The following is an 18,374-nucleotide window of genomic DNA, read 5'->3' as shown; positions in this document are numbered from 1 at the left end:
AATAGCCCTAGTATATGGTGGGATGTGAACCGAAGCTCAGAGCCAGGATGTAATCTCTTGGGGCCACCAGATCCCGGCTTAGCCTTCTGTGAGATGTGTGGTTGCTGGATTTGAGAAAGGTCTCAGCTTAAAGCCTAGTCCTCTGGGAACCTCCTCTGAGCCAGTCCGGTCAGCTGCCGGGCCAGTGTCACTCTTCCTCAAGGTGCAGCCCCTCCCTGGCACTCACCCTTGCATGCGGTGGCTCAATTGCATCTTCCCTGACTTGCTGGACTCATGCTGTCCAGTGCAGTAGCCACTAGATCAATATCCCTATTGGCAAACCAACTTTGCTGCCACCTCCAGGGGACATTTGGCCGTGTCTGGAGACATTTGTGGTTGTTGCATCTGAAGAGAGGGGATGCTACTGGAACGAGAGGAAAGGGTCCAGGGTCACTGCTGAATCTTCCACAATGCACAGCACAGCCCACACTAAAATTATGGGATCCAGGTTGAGAATCTCTGCCTTAGACCCCAGTGGCTACTGAACACTTGAAATACGGATGGACTGAGCTGAGATGTGCTGTGAGTGTAGAACACACACTGGATTTCAAAGATTTAGTCTGAAAAAATGAATATAAAATATTTCATAAATCATTTTAAAGTATTGACTACATGTCCAGGTGATAATATTTGGATATAATGGGTTAACTAAACCGGAGGATAAAATTCGGTGTACCTGTTTCTTTTTATCGTTTGATTTGTGGCTACTAGAAGATTTCAAATGACCTACAGGGCTCACATTATATTTTGACTGGGCAGCAGTGTGCTAGACTGGACATCCATGAGGAAAGGAGTCTGTCTGGGTTTGCTTGTCACTGCAACTGCGGGGCTGGGCAGGGGCTTGACACGTGCTGGGTACTCAGTAGATAGTTACTGAGCAGGAATAAAGGAGGGACAGCAGAGAGGGAGGGAGGGAGAAGGAAGAAAGAAGGAGGGAGAGAAGGAAGGAGGGAAGGAGGGAAAAAAGGAGGGAGAAAGGAAGGAGAAAGGAAGAAAGGAAGGAAAGAAAGAAGGAAAGAACAAAAGAAGGGAGAAAGAAAGGGAGGGAAGAAAAGAAGGAAGGAAGGAGGCGAGGAGGAGAGAGGGAGGAAAGAAAGAAAGAGAAGGAGGGAAGGAAAGAGGGAAAGAAGGGGGGAAAGGAAAGGGGAAGGGAGGAATAGAAGGAAGGAGACACAAACAACCCCACTGGCGAGCCCAGAATTCTCTCCCCATGTCCAGTATTTAAGGCAGCTGTCAAGGAGTGTTCCTTCCTTCTAGCAGATACCCCAGCTGCCCCGTCCCTGGTCTCTGCCCTGTGTCCCTGCCCAGTATCTCCTCCAGGTCCCCTTGGCTGGGGGTGGCCTTGGGTACTCACTTCATGCCCTGTTTGGGAGCTTCTCCATTTGCAACCCGCTCCTATTCTGGTCCTCATTAGCAGTGAGAAGTAGTTAGGTTTGAAAAATCTTAGCTGTCTGAGCCAGGAGCCTCTGGGATAAAAATCCAGACAACCGGGGATACAGTTCCAGGCTTTCTATGACTTTAATTGTCTTTAGCAAATGGGTTGATTTTCCCCACAAGAAAAGGGGTGAGCACCGGAACACATATTTAGAAACTTCTGTCCTGTCCTGACAATGAGCTTTCTGAGAATACGGCGAATACTTCACCATTACACAACAGAGATGATTGAGCAAGTGCGGGCAGCATGGCCAGCTGGACTCAACAGGATTCTGTCCCTAAATTTTTTTTTTTTTTCGAGACGGAGTCTCGCTCTGTCACCCAGGCTGGAGTGCAGTGGCCGGATCTCAGCTCACTGCAAGCTCCGCCTCCCGGGTTCACGCCATTCTCCTGCCTCAGCCTCCCGAGTAGCTGGGACTACAGGCGCCCGCCACCACGCCCGGCTAATTTTTTGTATTTTTTTAGTAGAGACGGAGTTTCACCGTGTTAGCCGGGATGGTCTTGATCTCCTGACCTTGTGATCCACCTGTCTCGGCCTCCCAAAGTGCTAGGATTACAGGCTTGAGCCACCGCGCCTGGCCTCTGTCCCTAATATTAAAAACAGGTCAGTTTTCGGCCTGGCATGGTGTAATCCCAGCACTGTGGGAGGCCTAGGTGGGTGGACCATCTGAGGTCTGGAGTTCGAGACCAGCCTGGGCAACATGGTGAAACCCCATCTTTACTAAAAATACAAAAAATTAACCGGGCGTGGTGGCAGGCACCTGTAATCCCAGCTACTCGGGAGGCTGAGGCGGGAGAATCCCTTGAACCTGAGGGACGGAGGTTGCAGTGAGCCTACATTGCACCACTGCACTCCAGCCTGGGCGACAGAGTGAGAATCCGTCTCTAAATAAATAAATAAATACAGGTCCATTTTCTTCTCAGCCCTCTGAAGCTTATGGATTGGCTGGGAGCAGCTTTGAGGGGAGGACCGAGTGCGGCTGGCACCTAGACAGGATGTCTAGAGGGGACGTATTTGAATCATAAACCCGGCCGTTTCGCTCCCCAAGTAGTTCCGCGATCGTGATCACCAAGCAGTCTGGCGTGGAAGTGAGAATTTACAGGGATGAATGATGAGTTTCTTTTTGTTTATACGTTCCTGAGACTTTTTTTTCTTAAAGATCATGTTGTGGCAGTAACCTGTTTTGTTTTTGTACTGAAATTGCGAAGTGTAGGAAAACAGAAAAAATAAAAATGACCTAGAATCCTATCACTCAGTGATGATCACAGCAGACAGCTACTTTTCAGCCTTTTGTACATAAGAATTCATCATTTATTGTGTATAGTACTTTACAATATTTCTATCATATTGCCATTTTAAACTTTTTTTCTTTATATCAAGAATGTTTTGTCATGGCATCTAATATGCAGCATCACCTTAAATGACTGCATCACACTTCATTGTCAAAGCAAACTGACACGTATTTAAACAATTCTCTATTGTTGGATATTTAGGCTGGTTCCAACTTTATGCTCTTGTAAATAACTGTACAATGGATATCCTGGTACATAAGTCTTTGCACACATCTCTGGTTATTTCCTTAGGGTAGATTCCTAGAAGTAAAATTACTGGTGAAATGATTCACACATATTAAGACTTTCGATAAATACCATCATATTTGCCTAGAAAGTTTATGACAAATAACATTTCCAACAGGAATGTGAGTCTGTCTCCCCAGCCCCTCCTTATCTTCTCCAGTCCTGGGATACATCAGTGAAAATGTAGAGAAGAAAAAAAACATAAATAATCCTACCTCTGAAGTAAACCACTGTTAACAATTTAGTGAATATTTCCTCCAGATTGTTTTCTGTGTACTTGTACTCATGTATGTGTGTGTGTTTCAGAAATGGAATGATGTATGCATATTGATTTGTAACCTGATTTTTATTTGTTTTTTGTTTTTTGTTTTTTTGAGACGGAGTTTCACTCTGTCGCCCAGGCTGGAGTGCAGTGGCCGATCTCAGCTCACTGCAAGCTCCGCTTCCCGGGTTTACGCCATTCTCCTGCCTCAGCCTCCCGAACCCATTCTCCTGCCTCAGCCTCCCGAGTAGCTGGGACTACAGGCGCCTGCCACCACGCCCGGCTAATTTTTTGTATTTTTTAGTAGAGACGGGGTTTCACCGTGTTAGCCAGGATGGTCTCAATCTCCTGACCTCGTGATCCTCCCGTCTCGGCCTCCCAAAGTGCTTTTTTTTTTTTTTCAGACGGAGTCTCACTCTGTCGCCCAGGCTGGAGTGCAGTAGTGCCATCCTGGCTCACTGCAACCTCCATCTCCAGGGTTCAAGTGATTCTTGAGTGTCTCAGTCTCCCGAGTAGCTGGGATTACAGGCGTGCGCCACCACCCTTGGCTCATTTTTATGTTTTCAGTAGAGATGGGGTTTTACCATGTTGGCCAGGCTGGTCTCGAACTCCTGACCTCAAGCTATCTGCCCGTCTTGGCCTCCCAAAGTGCTGGGATTACAGGCGTGAGCCACAGCTCCCGGCCTATTAACCTGATTTTTTTTTAACTGCATATTGTCATCATCTTTTATGAAGCATCAGTCACTTCCACGGCTTCATATCATTACCGCGAAGTTTGCACTGGAGAGTATTTCACCAGTTCTTTAGTGCTGAGCATATAGGCTGCTTTTAGCGTTCGCCATATAAATGATGTGGAAATACATTTCCTTCCTTATACGTAGTTTCTAAATAATTCCCTAGAAAGAAGAAAAATGCACATTTTAAAGGAATTTAATATGTATTCCAAATCTCAGAACAGCTGAATCAGTTTCTTTCCTCCAGTTGTGAGCGTGCCATTTCTCCATTTGGCTAACACCGTGGGTTACCATTCTTTTCAAATATTGTTACTCTGAAAGATACACGAAGTGATGTCATTACAATTACAGTTTCCGCCTCCATTGCTTGATTCCTCATGAATCTAAACATTTCTCCTGCATGCATTGCCCACTTTCATTTCCATTTCTGTGATTTGCCTGTCATTTTTCTTTAGCCATTTTTATGACTCTATACCAGCTTTGTCTATTTTAAGAGGCTAAATACTTTGTCATGTAGGTTGGAAATATTTTTCCTCATTGTTTTATGTCTTTTAATTGTATTAGTGATGGTTTTTTTATGTCCAAGAGTTTTAAAAATTAATTATAATGAATACAAGTTGTATTTTTTTACTGTATACAACATAATGTTTTGAAATGTGTATACCTGGTAGCATCGCTAATTCAAGCTAATTAGTATATGCATTACCTCACATACTTATCATTCTTTGTGGTGAGAACACTTAAAATCTACTCTCTTACTGATTTTTGAGAATATCTTGTTGGCCGAACACAATGGCTTACACCTGTAATCCCAGCACTTTGGGATGCCAAAGCGGGAGGATCACCTGAGGTCAGGAGTTCAAGACCAGCCTGACCAACATGGTGAAACCCCATCTCTACTAAAAATACAAAATTAGCCGGGCGTGGTGGCGCATGCCTGTAATCCCAGCTACTCAGGGTGCTAAGGCAGGAGAATCACCTGAACCCAGGAGGTGGATGTTGCAGTGAGCCGAGATCACGCCATTGCACTCCAGCCTGGGTGACAGAGCGAAACTCCGTCTCAAAAAAAAAAAAAAAAAAAAAAAAAAAAATCCTTATTATTAGCTATAGTCTCCATGCAGTACCACAGATCACTTGAACTTACTCCTCCTCTGTAACTGAAAATTTGTATCCTTTGACAACCCCCTGGTGATCACCATTCTACCCTCTGCTTCCATGAATTCACTGGTCCAGGAATTTATTTATTTTTTTATTATTAAAAAAATTATGGAACATTTCACAGATTTGCACGTCATCCTTGTGCAGGGGACATGCTAATCTTCTCTGTATCGTTCCAGTTCTAGTGTATGTGCTGCCGTAGCGAGCGCAGTCCCTGGAATTTTGGAAGCTTATGTGGCTCTTCACGTTTTCCCTGGTGGTGTCTGCCTTCACAAGCCTAGAAGGGCCTTCAGGGGAATGGGTTTGAGGGCCTGTAGCCACAGCGGGACAGTTGAAGGAATCTTCAGAGTGAAGCAGATGACACGGAATTTCCAGGGTGAATGAGATGGCCTCTGGCTTCACAGAAGCTGTGTCAGTTACTCGACAATGCAGCCTGGGAGGTAGAGAGCCGTCTGTCTTTTCTTAATTTTTATAAGGGTCTCTGAGCCGCTCATTATGTGCAGAAAGAGCCCTGGGCAGAATCCTGGACTCTGGCAGGGCTGCCTACTCACCATGCAGCCTAGTTTCCTCCTTGGTAAAATGAAAGAATGAGCCAGGATCGCCTCCTCGGACCCCTAACTGCTCATGACATATGGCCTTAAATATGGCTCTAAACATCACTCCCCGTGGAGCCCTTTCTAGATATCTCAGGCCTGAGTCCTCAAAGGAAAGACACAAAGATTTGACCATATGAACATTAACAATCCCTGGACGTCAGGAAACACCGCAAATAAAATTAAAAGACAAAGAACAAACTAGGAACAAAATTTTCAACAATTAGGTCATTCCACCTCCCGACTCAGCCAATGGATGGATGATTCCTGACTTTTCCCCCCAAGAGGGGTGGGGAGGGTACAAGGTGACTTGGGAAGACACCCAGCTTGGGGCACAGGAAAGTGTTCAGTCGAGGCTTTTCATTTTCTTAAATGAATGAATGAGTGAACAAATGATGAAACCTGCATCCTAGATACTGTGTGTATCTTCCTTTGAATTCTGCCCCATTTATTTTTATTTTTATTTTCATGATTATTATTTTTGAGATGGAGTCTCCCTCTATCACCTAAGCTGGAGTGTGGTGGCGCAATCTCAGTTCACTGTAACCTCCACCTCCCACACTCAAGCGATTCTCCTGCTTCAGCCTCCCAAGTAGTCAGGACTACAGGTGCCTGCCACTGCACCTGGCTAATTTTTGTATTTTTAGTAGAGACGGGATTTCACCATGTTGGCCAGGCTGGTCTCGAACTCTTGACCTCAGGTGATCCACCCGCCTTAGCCTCCCAAAAGTGCTGGGATTACAGGCGTGAGCCACAACACCTGGCCTATTTTTATTTTTATTTATTTATTTTTTAGATGGAGTCTTGCTCTGTCGCCCAGGCTGGAGTGCAGTGGCGCAATCTCAGCTGATTGCAGCTTGCACCTTCCGTTTCAAGTGATTCTCCAGCTACAGGCTCCTGAGTAGCTGGGATTACAGGCACCACTACCACACCTGGCTAATTTTTTTGTATTTTTAGTAGAGGCAGGGTTTCACCATGTTGGCCAGGCTGGTCTCGAACTCCTGACCTCAGGTGATCCACCTGCCTCAGCCTCCCAAAGTGCTGGGATTACAGGCGTGAGCCACCACGCCCTGCCACTGAATTCTGCCCTATTTAAATGAAGAGAAGACAGATCGCTGACCACAGAGAGAAAGTGGTTTTGCTTCTGTTGCTTACTGTGGGGTTGGCGCTCTGGAACGTCTCAGCCTCCTCTGAGTTCATCTGGAAAACGGGTTTAAAAATTCTTACTTCCCTGCCTCCTGCCTCCTCCCTAGAAGGGACGTCAGTTGGGGTGAATCAGAGCCTCGGTATTTTGGCTCAGCCGTTGTTTTGACAATAAGAATGATTAAACAGATAGTTTATTTATTTTACTCTTTTCTTTTGTACCCACATCTCTGGAAGAGCTGTGTTCATAGGTGTGGAGACAAGAAAAGAGCTTTCTGACGAGTCAGAAGCTGGTCATGGGAAGAAAATGAGGGCATCTCCTAGGTAAAGGAGTTTTTATTTTCTCACAGGGTTTCTTCTCACTTTAAACTGGTTCTTTTGTGTTCTTACTTGGCCAGGAATGTCTGGAAGTCAACACTCCAGCTGCTGAAATCCAGAACTCAGAAAAGATGCACATAGACTTTGGTTGCAGCATGAAATATTGGGTTAGACATCAAGGGGGACTTCCTAGTCAATGAGATTATGTAGGCAGAGGAAGAAATGGAGGAAAATCATTCAATCTTCTACTCTGTGGGAAAGGTGGTTTTCTGGGAGGCACTCCAGTGCCTTTGGGTGAAACCTTGCGCCACGTTCCTGGAGGCCTGGGTGGCGGCAATGAAGGGATGAAGTCAATACAGCCCTGTTGGAAGGCTACTGAGGACAATGCAGCACCGCTCTCCCATTTTACAACTGCAGAAACTGAGGCAGGATCCTGCAACAAATATTTACAGAAGGCCTTTGCATGCCAGCCTTATTCTGAGTTCTGAAGACACTGCAGTGAGGGAGGTAGAATACTAGCAAACAAGGTCATGAATATAGAATGTGATATTGTGCAATGATGGGGCTGGACAAGGAAGTGAGGGGTAAGGAGGGATGGAAACTGTTGAAAGGATGGTCAGGGAAGGCCTCTTTGAGGCAGGGTCATGTGAGATGAAATGACTCACTAGGGTCATTTAGACCCCAGATACAATTGAGTCTGCTTCCCTGGCTCCCAGTCCAGGGTTCCTCCAGGGTGTTTTGGGGCCCAAGTAACAGAAAACCCAACTCAAAAAGGCTTACACCAAGAAAACAGTGTTTGTCTGAAAAATCCGAGGGTAGACCTTGTTTCAGGAATGTCTTGATCCAGGATCTCAAATCACATTGCCAAGCCCTCCCCTCTCTTATGTCTCTGCCTGTTCCACAGGGGTTCTAACTCCCAGGCTCGCTGTGGGAGCAGGAAGGTGACAGTGTTTCCAGGCCCACGGCTCCCAGGTTCAAGCTGGCAAGAAAGAGCTGCCCCATCCCCATCCATTTGCACAGAAGTGCTGGGCCTGACTCCCTCAGCCAGGTTGGGGTAACAGACCCTCTTTCTGAACCAATGGGAATAGCTAGGGGGATGTTCTGCATGGACTGGCCAGGCTGTGTCCCAGACCCATCCTGGAGCCCTGGGCTGGGGGAGGGAGGGAGCACCCCCAGGTGAGGTTTTGAGCCTTGTTAGCAAAGGAGGAAGGATGATGCAGGCCGGCCCCAACCTAGCCATGAAAGTGCTGCCTGGCGCCCTCTCTGTACTGTGTCCATATCCGTCATTTCCCCAGGCTTTACTGAGCGCCTGCTGTATGCGTCCATCTCTGTTTCCCCGAGCTTAGACGTCAAGGTATAGGAATTGTTTTGCTTTCATGTTTTTTAAGCCTCCAAGATCTTCCAGTCTACTTGAAGAAACAAAAGCCACATCCTGTTTTTTATCCTGTCTTTTTGTGGCTTGCGCATGGCATGAATTTTCTAGCTGTCAACAAAGGGAGGGGCGCTTTTGGGCTGGAGGAGTCAAGGAGGGGTTCAGGAAAAAGGAGGGCTTTTGATACATTTTCTTTCTTTCCCTTTCTTTCTTTCTTTCTTTCTTTCTTTCTTTCTTTCTTTCTTTCTTTCTTTCTTTCTTTCTTTCTTTCTTTCTTTCTTTCTTTCTTTCTTTCTTCTCTCTCTCTCTCTCTCTCTTTCTTTCTTTCTTTCTTTCTTTCTTTCTCTCTCTCTTTCTCTCTCTCTCTCTTTCTTTCTCTTTCTCTCTTTCTTCTTTCCCTCCCTCCCTCCCTGCCTTTTTCTTTCTTTCTCTCTCTCTCTCTCTCTTTCGACAGAGTCTCACACTGTTACCTGGGCTGGAGTGCAGTGGCATGATCTTGGCTCACTGCAACCTCTGCCTGCTGGGTTCAAGCAATTCTCCTGCATCAGCCTCCCCAGTAAGGATTACCGGCATGCGCTACCACACCCAGCTAAATTTTTGTATTTTTAGTAGAGATAGGGGTTCACCATGTTGGCCAGGCTGGTCTCGAACTCCTGACCTCGTGATTTGCCCGCCTCGGCCTCCCAAAGTGTTGGGATTACAGGCGTGAGCCACCACGCCTGGCTCAGTGTATTTTCAAGGGTGGCTTATATCAGGAAAAGGTTTGATGGAGGATAGAATTTGATAGTGCATGCAGGCTATGGTGAGTGGGACACACACCATGTGATTATGGCTTTTTGGGATGTATGGTTAAACTGTGTGTAATTCTGGAACCACTGAGGCTTATAAGATTATAAGGCAGGACACAGGCACGTGTTTATCTTAGTAGTCAGGTATTTATTCCAACTTTATGTTAGAAGCAACTGTGTTATTAACTTATCAGACCGGGATAACATTGTTCAGGATGAAACTAAAATTAACAAAAAATAAAAGGGGGAGGGAGTCCATTTAAACAAATATCATAAATATAGGTGGTAGCAGACATGGCAGAAATGTTGTTATGAGAATGAGTAAGGCCAGGCGCAGTTGCTCACGGCTGTAATCTCAGCACCTTAGGAGGCCAAGACAGGCAGATTGCTTGAGGCCAGGAGTTCGAGACCAGCCTGGCCAACATGGTGAAACCCTGTCTCTACTAAAAATACGAAGATTAGCTGAACATGGTGGCGCATGCCTGTAATCTCAGCTACTCAGGAGGCTGAGGCAGGAGAATCACTTGAACCCAGGAGGCGGAGGTTGCAGTGAACAGAGATCCCGCCACTGCACTCCAGCCTTGGTGACAAAGCAAGACTCCATCTCAAAAAAAAAAAAAAAAAAAACAAAAAAAAGTAAGGTTTGGGAAATGCTGGTCTAGCCCTCGGATTCTGGAAGCAGAAAGACATGGATTCAAATCTCAGACCCACCCCACAGGCACAGTGAAGCTTTGGACCAGCTGCCTCACCTTTCTAGTCCTCAGTTTTCTGACCAGTAAAATGGGGCTGAGAATAGGACGGGAGCAGCCTCACGGGGATGTTGAAGAATCTCTGAGATGCGGTTATGTGAACTGCCTAGTATGGCCTCTTCTCCAAGGGGACATTCAATAAGTTAGCTCTCTATAATCTGGATTATTTTTCCCAGGAAAGAAAAAAAAAAAAAAAAAAAAAAAAAAGGCAGTCCAGCTACAGGTGCAGGAAGTGCAAGGGCCAGAGGTGGGAAGGGATGTGGCAGGTTAGGGAGGCTGCTGTGGTGGGGTGGGGTGGTCTCTGCAGGAGAGAGCAGGGATGGTGTTGTGTCAGGGAGGAGAGGACTTGCAATTTTACAGGAAACCCACAGAGTAAATAAACCTCCTCTGGGACTACATTTGGTACCTTGGAGGATAGGCTTACCTGTTCCACCCAAATCTCTTTTGGCTCCCAGCAGACCTCTGAGTGCCACTGTCCACCGCGGCCTGGGGCTGGGCTCATCTCTCCCCCATCCAGAGCTTTCTGTGCAGACAGATTCTGGTGAACCCGGGTTGGGCTCCATAGATTTAATCTATGTTGTTTATCTTTTAAACACCATTAACCACAAATTAGCTGATTCTCTTGTGGCTATAAATTAATAGATTCCATTAGTGAACAGTCAATTACAGGATGATTACTTTTCCTCCCTGAACTTGGAGTTTGTTTATAGCTTTTTGAGAGGGTTTGGTTCTGTCCTCTTCCCGCTGCTGCTCTCGTATCTGAGTCCTTGGTTCGTTGGACCAGATCTTCTGAATGGCCCGGGAGGCTGACAGTGGGTGACATGGACTTCTTTGTAATGAGGTTATAAGCCTGTTCGCTTTGCAGAAGCAAAACTGACTGGAGGTTTTGTTTTCAAAAGAGTTTTTGTTTCAAACACAGACCAAACTAGCAAAGTTGCCACCTCCTTTTACTCCTGTGAATAACATAAACACATCGTATTTGCTTTTTCTTCCACAGCTTTGTTACTGCTGGGGCCTCATTCTGGTAAATACTGGATAATCTTTTCTTTCTGTCCATCCATCTATCCATCCATCCATCCCATTATCCATCCATCCTCCTCTATCCGTCTGTCCACCCATCCATTCATCTACCCTTCCTCCCTCCCTCCCTCCCTCCCTCCCTCCCTCCCTCCCTCCCTTCCTTCCTTCCTTCCTTCCTTCCTTCCTTCCTTCCTTCCTTCCTTCCTTCCTTCCTTCCTTTCCTTCCTTGCTTTCTTCCACCTGTTCCTTCATCCTCCCATTCAGCTATAGCTTCCCCTACAAAGCTCAGCTGAGGGTCTGGCTGGAGCTGCCAGGAGGGGCACTGATCCCACTACATCCACCTGCCACGTCCTAAAGCATTCGGGTAGTGATAGGGGCTAATCTTTGGGACCCGTAGCTACACACCTGTTAGAGGATGGCAACCAATGTGCTCTCAAGTGCTAGGCAGGTAACTTAAACAACTAGACAGGTAGGCAAAAATGAGTCTCAGGGCTTCAGTGAACTGTGGGGTTCAAGCCACTCCTAAGGCTTTCTATTCAAATATATATATAATTTTTTTTTTTTTTTTTGAGAAGGGGTCTCACTTTGTTGCCCAGGCAGGAGTGCAGTGGCATGATCATGGTTCACGGCAGCCTTTGCCACCTGGGCTCAAGTGATTCTCTCACCTCAGCCTCTTGAGTAGCTGGGACCACAGGTGTGAACCACCATGCTCAACTAATTTTTGTATTTTTTGTAGAGACAGGGTTTCACCATGTTGCCCAGGCTGTTCTCAAACTCCTGAGCTCAAGCAATCTGCCCATCTCAGCCTCCCAAAGTGCTGGGATTACAGATGTGACTGCATTCAGCCAAAATGCACTATCTTTAGAGTTTGGGTTTGGGTTTGTGACTTTTGCCATGCCAATCAGAATTCTTAGTTGCAAGCAACAGAAATGGATTCTTCTAGGCTGAATAATGCCTCCCCCGCCCCCATCAAAGATATCTGTGCTCTCATTCCTAGAACCTGTGAATCTTACCTTACTTGGTAAAAGGGACTTTGCTGATATGATCAAGTTAAGGATTTTGAGATGAGGAGATTATCCTGGATTATTAAGGTAGGCCCATGTAATCACAAGGGTCCTTGCAAAAGGGAGGCAGGAGGGTCAGAGTCCAGAGTAGGAGATGTGCTGGAGGCAAGGAAGAAGCCAGGAGCCAGGGAATGGAGGCGGCCTTTGGAAGCTGGGAAAGGCAAGGAAATAGATTCTCTCAACTGTTTTCAGCAAGAACGCAGTCTTACTGATGTTTGACTTGAGTCTAGTAAGGTTGATTTTGGCCTTCAGAGATTTTGGCCTTCAGACCTCCAGAACTGTAGGATAATACATTTGTGTTGTTTTGAGCCACAGAGTTTATAGTAATTTGTTCCTACACCAATGGGAAACCAATACATAGCAAAAAAGGAATTTTTTTTTTTTTTTCAAGACAGAGTCTCACTCTGTTGCTGAGTCTGGACTGCAGTGGCATGATCTTGGCTCAATGCTACTTCTGCCTCCCAGGTTCAAGCGATTCTCCTGCTTTGGCCTCCTGAGTAGCTGGGACTACAGGTGCACACCACCACACCCAGCTAATTTTTGTATTTTTAGTAGAGACGAGGTTTCACCATTTGGCCAGGATGGTCTCAAACTCCTGAACTTAAACTCTTGATCTGCCCACCTCAGCTTCCCAAAGTGCTGGGATTACAGGCATGAGCCACCGTTCCTGGCTGAAAAAAGAAATTTATTAAGAGAAGTTGTAGTAGCCTCTAACTCTAACTAAAACCAAAAACTCTGAAAGGGAGTTCCAGAGGGAGCTCTGGCTCTAGAGAGCAGACACAGATAACAGTCCTGCAGGGCACCTCCGCTGGGACGAAAATCGGTATTTCCCATCCGTTCTGAGGCTGCTCAAAATTCAGGTTCCAAGGAGAGAGTGTGGCTAAGCTTGGGGCCAGTGCCCATGCCTTGGAGAGGGAGGACATTGTAACTGCGAGTCTTGGTGGGCTGGAAGTTGCCCAGAGCACACTCAGGTGTCATGGCCGGAAGAAGGGGTCAGCTCCGGGCCATGGGAGAGCCGATCACTCATTTTGAGTCTGTTGCCCACCCCTTGTCCAGTCTGCTTTGGCCAGGGTGGGGGCATGGACAACCCGGATGGCAGCTGGGACCCTCCTCTGTAAGGACAGGGGCTGGGCAGACACCCTGCTGTGGCCCAGATCACTCCCAGCTGTGTTCTACCCTCAGCAAGCCCAGTTGTGGGTGATTTCCGATTGGAAATCTGAATTCTTAGCCTCAGGGAGGGCAGTCTAGCCCTACTGACCTCAGCTTGTGGTCTGTGTCCTGTGCTGATTCTTGCTGGGATTAGGGTCACCATCTCCTAACTGGCCCTGATTTCGGGCCTTTTCTCTCTTGCCTCCCATCTTTCCATGTGTCCAGTTTTCTTCTATGATATAAACACATTAATTCTTCCGGGAACACTGAGGGACCGTGATCATGATGACTTCAACACTCTGGACATTTTGGGCCAGATGATTCTCTGCTGGGGTGCGGTGGGAACATCTCTTGTACATTGTAGGATGTCGAGCAGCACCTCCAGCCTCAACCCACAAGATGCCAGCAGCACCCTCCCCTAAAGTGTGACAACCAAAAATGTCTCCAGATGTTGCCAAATGTCAAGGGCAGTACCGGCCCTGCTTGGGAACCTCTGGTCAGAAGGATCTCTCTGTCTGTTTCCACCACCTCTCCCACTACCCCAGCATCCCTCCCTCAGCCATGGTTATCATTGGTGTCTCAGTTCCCACCCATGACTTCTTCCAGTCTATTCCCCAGAACCTGCTGGGGAGATGTTTTCTGGAAAGAAAACCTGATCTCCCATCACTCCTTTGTCTGAAACTCTTCTAGCCTCCATGGTGCTCTTGGATAACGTCCCACCATTCACTGTCTTCTATCAGCTCTTCCAATTTTTCCAGCCTCATGGCCCAAGCCCCTCCTCCTCCTCCTTTAAGCTTCAACCACACACTGACCTTCTCTGGGTCCCCTACTGGGTTTCTCCACTCCAGGGCCTTTGCACTTTCTGTTTCCTCTCTCTCTCTCTCTCTCTGAGACAGAATTTTGCTCTGTCACTCAAGCTGGAGTGCAGTGGCGTAATCTCAGCTCACTGCAACCTCCACCTCCTGGGTTCAAGCCATTCTCCTGCCTCAGCCTCCCCAGCAGCTGGGATTACAGGCGCACACCATCATGCCCAGGTAATTTTTGTATTTTTAGTAGAGACGGGGTTTCACCATGTTGGCTAGGCTGGTCTCAAACTCCTGATCTCGTGATCTGCCCGCCTCAGCCTCCCAAAGTGCTGGGATCATAGACATGAGCCACCGCGCCCGGCTTTTTTTTTGTTTTGTTTTGTTTTGAGATGGAGTCTCACTCTATCACCCAGGCTGGAGTGCAGTGGTGTGATCTTGGCTCACTGCAGCCTCCACCTCCCAGGTTCAAGTGATTCTCTGCCTCAGCCTCCCACGTAGCTGGGATTACAGGCACCTGCCACCACACCCAGCTAATTTTTGTATTTTTAATAGAGACAGGGTTTCACCATGTTGGCCAGGCTGGTCTCCAACTCCTGGCCTCAAGTGATCCGCCTGCCTTGGCCTCCCAAAATGCTGGGATTACAGGTGTGGGCTACCACACCCAGCCTATTTCCCCTCTTTGGAACACTCTTCCTGCCACTCTCTGCTTGGTTAACTGTTACTCATCTTTGAGACCTGTTTCACTTAGGAATGCTTTTGGCTAAAATTATAGCGGTTTAAACAAAAATAGACATATTTTTCTCCCATAACAAAAAAATCTGGAGGCAGCTGGTTTCTGGTATTGGTTCTGTGACTTGGGGCTGCTATCTCTGGGTTTCTCTTTGCTGTTCCCTCAGGTTCACAAGACGCTACCTCAGCTCCAGCTATCTCATTCCCATTTAAGGCAGGAAGAAGGACAGTGGAGCCAGCTGACTTCAGCTTGCATCTCACTAGTCACAATTGTTCATGGCAACCCCAGCTGCAGTGGAGGCTGGGAAATTGTTTAATTCTTGCAGCCTTGATAGAAGGAATAAGGCTGTCCATTAAGTATTGGTTTAAATGTCACTTCCTCCAGGAAACCTCTCCTGAGTCCCTAAGCCAGGTCTGATAATCCTATTACCCTCTCCTAGTAGACAGTAACTCTCTGTCATACCCTTATCACAACCTATAGTTGTTTTTTTTTTTAATTAAAAAATTTTTTTGAGATGGAGTCTCACTCTGTCGCCCAGGCTGGAGTGCAGTGGCACAATCTCAGCTCACTGCAACCTCCGCCTCCCTGGTTCAAGCGATTCTTGAGTGTCTCAGCCTCCTGAGTAGCTGAGATTACAGGCGTCTGCCACCACGCCCAGCTAATTTTTGTATTTTTAGTAGAGACGGGGTTTCATTATGTTGGCCAGACTGGTCTCGAACTCCTGACCTCAAGTGAGCTACCTGCCTTGGCCTCCCAAAGTGCTGGGATTACAGGTGTGAGCCACCATGCCCTGTCTAAAATCTATAGTTTATTAATTTACTTGTATAATGAATTAATAGGCATCTGGTTCTTCTTGGGGCTGGGAGTTTAGTTCGTGAGTTCACTCCTGTTTCTCTAGCCCCTAGCATTGTGCCTGGTACCCAGCAGGGCCTCAGAAACTATTTATGGTCAATGCTAACTGCTGCCAAGTAATTCTTCCTGGAGCACTGAGGGACCATGAACTTGACTGGCCCAGGACCCCCTCTGACTCCCAGGGGAAGGACAGACAAGAGCCTCCTGTAATCATGTGCCTCCTCAGCAGTGGCCAAGCCTTGGTCTGGCAAGCTTTCTAAGCTGCCCAGGTTTCTAGAATGGGTCCATCAGAGTTTCAGTTGCACCTCTGTTGGCCACAGCATTGATAAGGAGAGGAAGCTTGTATGCAGCTCGGTTCTGAGAGACTGCATGGAAATTCAGTTGCACCTCTGTTGGCCACAGCATTGATAAGGAGAGGAAGCTTGTATGCAGCTCGGTTCTGAGATACTGCATGGAAAGGAAGCTACTTCTGTTGTGTCACCCTGTGCCCTGGGAGGATTGAGGATCCGCAGGACCGAGGGCTGATGCCTACCTACCTCATCTCTGGCTTCTACCTGCCAGGTGGTACTTTTAGGTCTTCTTATTTCTTTTTATTAATTGATCCCGTTATTTCACCATGTGATTTGTAATTTTCACGTAAAACGGAAAATGTGAGTGACATCAAACATTGGCTTTCTGCATATTTATTGAGTACCCATCGTGGGCTGGTGGTGGAAATTCAGAGGTGAACAGGAGGTTGCTGCCATCCTTGCCCCATTGGGGGCTGCAGTTCAGCTTGGGAGACAGACAAAGGCATTAATCGCAGATATAGATAAATGAAAAATTGCAACTCTCACAAGCCTGGTGAAAGAGAAGAAATGAAAGAGACAGAATTTTTTCTTTGTCCATTATGCCTTAATGAAGCCGAGGGAAAGAAGAGAAGAAGTGTTGCCAGAGAATCTATGAAAGGGATTCTCCTTAGGGAAGTTAGAAGAGGCTTCCCTGGAGCTGCAAGGAAATGAACTCATGCAGGAAGGAAAACAGGGGCCAGACAAGTGAGCAGGCCCAGAAGGTGCGTTTCAGGCCATGGGAAGAGCTGGGGCAAAGGCCCTGGGATGAGGTTCGACATGCCACAGCGGTTTCCTGAGCTGTTACCACAAATTTCCATGCACTTGGTGGCTTAAAACAACAGATACTGATTCTCTCACAGTGCTGGAGGCCAGAAGTCTGAAATCCAGGTGTCAGCAAACCGTGTTCCTCCCGGAGGCTCTAGGAGAAAGATCCTTCCTCGCCTCTTCCAGCTTCTGATGGTTGTCGGCAACCCTTGGCGTTCCGTGGCTTGAAGATGCCTTACTCCAGTCTCTTCCTTCTTCACACGGCCTTCTCCCTGTGTCCCTGTGTCTCAAACCTCCTTTTTCTTCCTCTTAAAAAGACACAAGTCAGCCAGACGTGGTGGCTCATGCCTGTAATCCCAGTACTTTGGGAGGCCGAGGTGGGCAAATGAGGTCAGGAGTTCAAGACCAGCCTGGCCAACATGATGAAACCCCATTTCTACTAAAAATACAAAAATTAGCCAGGCCGGGTGGAGGGCACCTGTAAGCCCAGCTACTCGGGAGACCGAGGCAGGAGAATCGCTTGAAAGTGGAAGGCAGAGGTTACAGTGAGCTGAGATCGTGCCACTGCATTCCAGCTTGGGTGAAAGAACAAAATTCTGTCTCAGAAAAAAAAAAAAAAAAAAGACACAAGTCATTGGATTTAGAGCCCACCCTAAATCCAGGTTGATCTCATATCAAGGTCTTTAACTTAATTACTCCCGCCAAGACGCTTTTTCCAAATATTGTTTCATTCACAAGTACAGGGGATTAGGACTTGGACATATCTTTTTGGGGACACTACTCAATTCACTACATGAGTCTGAGAAATTGAAATCAGACTCGCATGGGTGGATTGTAAGGAGCCCAGGGTCCTGGCGTGGGCTAAGGCAAATCTCACAGGCATGAAGCCATGCTACGGGGACTGGAGCTGCTAAAGGACTTTACGATTTGTTCTTTATAACAATTGCAAGGGCCACAAAGTATAGAATTTACAGGAGGGGGAAACATGGGTGAGGGCAATCTATTAAGAGGTTGCTGAAGCTATCAGATGAGATGCTGGTGTCTGTGTCTTTGTTTAGGGACTGAAAGGCCAGATGGAGAAAGGAAAACACATGTAAGGGGTATTTTGGAGATGACGGATTTAATCTGGAATGTGAGGAAGGGAGAGGGGTCAAGGATAACTTCTGTATTTCTTTCTTTGCTGTGAAACTAATTGGGATGTGGAATTTTGGGAGAGGTGCAGATTTTGGGGGAAGATCTTGAGTTCAACTTTCAATCTGTTGTTTGAGGTGTCTGTGGTTGATGGTTTTCACAAATGGCCCCAGTTATTCTCCTCCCAGTGTTCATGCCCCTTTGCAATGTGACTTTGCAGTTCCTCCATTGAATGGAGGAGTCAATTTCCACATCCCTGGGCTGGCCTTGTGACATGTTTGGCCTGCAGGATGTGGAAGATGGGACACCCTGCCAGCCATAAGCCTGTCTCAAGATGGGACACCCTGCCAGCTATAAGCC

At 47.0% G+C, this 18,374-nt stretch overlaps 1 non-coding gene across 1 annotated transcript; it reads right to left on the bottom strand.

Annotated features, from left to right (window-relative positions):
* Positions 1 to 5,307: 5,307 nt before the first annotated feature.
* Positions 5,308 to 5,414, bottom strand: LOC115892974. The gene has a single exon (XR_004052939.1). It is a non-coding gene; the product is annotated as a U6 spliceosomal RNA (small nuclear RNA).
* Positions 5,415 to 18,374: the final 12,960 nt, after the last annotated feature.

The sequence above is a fragment of the Rhinopithecus roxellana genome, chromosome 13, assembly GCF_007565055.1.
Source record: "Rhinopithecus roxellana isolate Shanxi Qingling chromosome 13, ASM756505v1, whole genome shotgun sequence".
In the NCBI taxonomy this organism is placed as follows: Eukaryota; Metazoa; Chordata; class Mammalia; order Primates; family Cercopithecidae; genus Rhinopithecus; species Rhinopithecus roxellana.
Note: the sequence above shows the minus strand (reverse complement) of the source record. Positions and strands in the feature narration are given on the sequence as shown.